A 4,723-nucleotide genomic window follows, 5' to 3' on the forward strand; every position below is an offset into this window, starting at 1 on the left:
CCTCTAGACCACCGAGCTTGCACCTGATGGCCAGGGTTAAATTCAAGCCCAAGTAAATCAGCGAGTACTGTTTTTGTAAGTGTTTTCACACGCACTGAGATAAGCCTATTCAGTAGGCCTACATTTCATGACGGGTTGGACAAAATTCCACCTATACATGTTCTATTGATGTTGTCAATATTATAATATATCATAGATTCATGAAATGCCTATATAGGCCCTAAACAATAAGATATAGGCCTATATAACTCGACCATAGTTTGTTCTCTATATACTTGAATTTTTTAAACAAAATATTTTTTAGATATGTGCCATATGCCTATCTGTTTTAAAATATCTCAGAATGTATGAACATTAAGAGTTTCGCCTGAGTAGACCCCACATTAAGGCTCTGTCTCTAGGTCCGATCAGGTGCATTTTTACCAACCTTGGGCCCGGCAGTTATCTATGCCATAGTTACACACCGTCACGCATTGTGCGAAACAGTCCCGCTAGTGATTTTGGATGAAACATGCATTTTGCAGAAGCACATGCGAGATCATAAATATGTCACGCATTTAGCACTTGCGTGATAACGAATTATCAAAATTCAGGGGAAAACGTATTTAAAATTAAAAGAAATTGGTTTTATCAAAAATATAAAAACGGTCATACAGTAGCTGCTGAGTCATTAGAGAGCTTTCATTATCTCGTTCGAGAATCAATTCACAGAGAAAATTTCTACTTTCCGACCAAAACAACCCAGCCAACCACGCACTTGTAGAATCTAGTAGTCGTGAGCAGTCTTGCGAGTTTATTGTTACAACCAACCGTTGATTATGTGACTGGAACCCGAACTTCCGCAGGGGTTACGTAATAAGTAGTGTACCGTATATACTCGCGTATGTCCTATAAGGTGACCTGTGTATAAGACGACCCCCAAGTTTTAGAAGATTTTTGGTTGATATTTGTATGTCTGGCATACTGTATAAGACGACTCCCTGTGTCATTCCTAATTTTGTGTGGTCCTGATACTGCATCTAGCTGGATAAATGGAGCCAAATGCAAGGGTAATCTTCCAGGCCAAATACAATAACATTTTATGAGTTTTTAAATCTTCACCACCAAAATCATATTTTCCCGTATTTAAAATTGCTTTCATTCATACAACATTTAGTTGCTTCATTACAGTTGTAAGTTAGCGTGTTACGGACGATCCGCACATAAGACGAACATGATTATAAAAATCTAAAATATGAATGTCTTGCGGTAAGACGACCCCCTTTTTTCGATCCCCTTTTTTTGCTATTTTAAGCCACGTCCTATTATATGCGAGTGTACGGTATTTGTTTTAAAACCCTAGGTCACCTGAGCCTTAGTCATAGAGTGGCAGATCCAAGGGGGAAATTTTCCATGGGGAGGACTCCACCCCTTTTATTTTTGTGTATTTTTGGAAATGTTTTGAATCCCCTCTTTTAAATCCTGGATCCGCCCCTGTTATGCATAGATTAGGAATGTATTTTTAATAGTGTTCACTAAGGACACTAATGATTGTTTTAAAAAATGTGCATTTTTATAGCATTTTCGGATAATGAAATTGTTGCATGGTTGCGTCGTGCAGTGCGCTCAATCTGTTTCTTTTTTGCCTTTTGTACTGTACATTGCGCAGTATTATACATGGTGAAAACAGCCCAAACAAATTGATATGAATACAACAATATGCTTTACAGATCATGATGACAGGCTCAAGGCTATTGCTTAAATGACCAGTACAAAAGGCAAAAAATAAACAGATTGAGCGCACTGCACAATGCACTAATCGTCAGAGGTCTCGGTGCCACAGCCTACACTTTTCATAATGCCTTTTGGCTGACATAGGACTTGGGTGCCAGACTGTGACCACCAAAAGGCTTCTTCTATGAATGAAATGACCTGTTCGAAGCACGAACTCCTGTAGACCAAACCCAGTACTGTTATGATTTTTAATCGTACGGAAAATCCACTCACGATACAAGTCCATACAATACCTATAGCTCTATTCATTGATTTACAAAGATTTGTGAATTTAAAGAATGTCTTAAAATTTTGTTAAACCTCCATGGTTCATTTAACATCTCTACCAAAGTTGCATAGTTTTGTTCCGTGTTAAGAGTATTGAAAGCTTTTGATTGTGTGATGAAAGCTCTTGAAATTGAATAGAATGATGTCACATACAGAATTACTAAAATCCTGCACGATCCAAAATAAAAACCAAGCACCATCTTTGGCAGCTAACTGAATTTTATAAATGTTCCTGTTTGGTGTTCAAAACACATTTATGTAGAACGATAAGTAATAGAACTTAATTTCAAACTAACTACAGAACGCTACAACGCTATGTTAACAATATTTTAATTGTAAGTGGCAAATTTTGTATTTACTGTTGGAAGAGATAATAAATAATAAATGAATAAATTTTCTGACATAACCTAATTGCATACATTCACGTTTGCAATACCCCCGCAAAAATACTCGCGCCTCCGTTGAAAATGTTCGAAGCAAAAAAATCACGCTCAAGTAGTTAAAAAGTCGCAGATTCAGTAGGAGGGCATGTGGCCCCGTTTTGCCACTAAATTTTAAAAATTCCTACGCATGTTATGTGCTACTCACTTTCTATCTGAAACTCTTATTAGACCACTGATCATGGAGGTCCTTCATGCTATGTACAGTGTTAAATAGACAAAGTCTTAGGCCTTTTGAAAATTCAATAATCTACCTAATAATTACGTTAATCCTAATAAATAAAGTAACAGCTAGCTTAAGTTTGCTGTTTGCAACCGTGGCAGACTGGGTGAATGATAGGTTGGCTTGGTAAAACAGTTGACTTACGTTCACTCTACCAGTGACTGAATCCTGAGAGTTCTACTTAAAATTGTTATCATTTCTAAATAATTAGGCCTATTGACCACTAAAACCATCTAAAAGTCTGTAATTGTGAAATTACCTTTACACGAACCGTCGGTTAATGAGACAAAAAGTTCCAGCTCCCCTTTCTTTGCCTGTTCCTTAGGCTATAATGCGTTACACTACCGCGTAGCTCTAGTATCATGACCCGATTTTATGCTCTAATGAACACTCAGCAAAATAATGTAGTAATGTCCTTGAGGATGATGGCGCGGTGCCAGCTAAAAACCACAACCTGATGTCATACTTTTCCGAATGTACACCTATAAAGAAAACAACATCAACAGCAATAATTATAATGATAATAATAATAATAATTTTGTTTCCGAACAGTTTCTTCTTTCTTTCTTTCTGGCAACATTTTAAAAGGCTACTAGTGGCAAACTACTGGACCGATTTAATTAAAACCTGGTCAGTAGGACCGGTGCAACCCCCTCCCCCAATTTATGTGTTGTTCACAACTTGGGGTCAAAAGTAACATAAAGGGCATTAGGGTCAAAAAACCAAAAATCGTATAAAAGACTACTTGTCTCACAAATAACGTAGCACAGTCTTGTCCTTTTGCAGATATACATTGGCATAAGACAGAGTCTATAGGGTGTTCAGAAGGGGTCAAATGTCATTAAGGGGTAATTTTCATCTTTTTTCTGGCAACTTTTCAAAACGCTACTAGTGCCAAACGGTTGTGCCGATTTCAACCAAACCTGGTCAGTATAACCGGTGACGTACACCTCTCATACATGGGGTGTTCACTGCTTGGGGTCAAAGGTCACATAGGGGTCATTAGGGTAAAAAAACTTTCAAAAAAATGAATAAAAGACTTCTTCTGTCACAAGTAACATAGCACAGTATTGTCCTGGGCACATATGTATTGATATAAGGTAGGGTCTCTATGGTGTTCAGAGATTTACGGTCAAAAGTCATTAAAGGGTTATTTTTTGTTCTCTCTAGTAACATTTCAAAATGCTACTAATGGCAAACCATTGGACGAAATTCAATCAAATTTCGTCATTAAGAACCGGCGACACCTCCTACACCCCAGTCTGGGATCAGGGTAACATAGGGGTCATCGGGGTAAATTTTCAAAAAACTCCAATTGAGCTGAACTTTACCAGCAATTATCCTTATGACCTTTTAAACATGAAAAATTACTCTTCACCTATAGGTCAAAAGTTACAATGGTCTCTATAGTGAAAATTATCGAATCATAATGAAAACTTAGTACGGAAGCTTAAAGTGACCTTCCGCGTTTCCGAGTTTCCAAGATAATTATCATGGAAACATGGAATAAATACTTATTAAGACGTCTTTCCGAGATAATTTATCTCGGAAAGACGGATTTCCGATATAATTTATCTTGGGAAGACGGAATTCCAAGATAAATTATCTTGGAAAGACGTCTTTCCAAGATAATTTATCTTGGAATTCCGTCTTTCCAGTATAATTTATCTTGGAAAGACGGAATTCCAAGATAACTTATCTTGGAAAGACGGAAGTCCAAGATAAATTATCTTGGAAAGACGTCTTTCCAAGATATGTTATCTTGGAAAGACGGAATTCCATGATAACATCGAGGAGACGAAATTCAAAATTCAAAGATAGCCTGAAAGCTGTAGTAATTATAAGGAAAGTTGAGCTACCTGTAACTTACCAATGGATAGGCCTATATTCAATTTGTTCAAGTTGAAAGTTGTGAGTGAATATTGTTGTATTTTATTGTGTGTTGTTCTGTATTTTCACGCATTGTTCTGTATGGACGCATCAACATCTGCTTATTAAAACGCATGAAAAATAGGCCTAC

The sequence above is a fragment of the Anneissia japonica genome, unplaced genomic scaffold (genome assembly GCF_011630105.1).
Source record: "Anneissia japonica isolate Jap-2015-1 unplaced genomic scaffold, ASM1163010v1 scaffold287719_len1884721_cov185, whole genome shotgun sequence".
In the NCBI taxonomy this organism is placed as follows: domain Eukaryota; kingdom Metazoa; phylum Echinodermata; class Crinoidea; order Comatulida; family Comatulidae; genus Anneissia; species Anneissia japonica.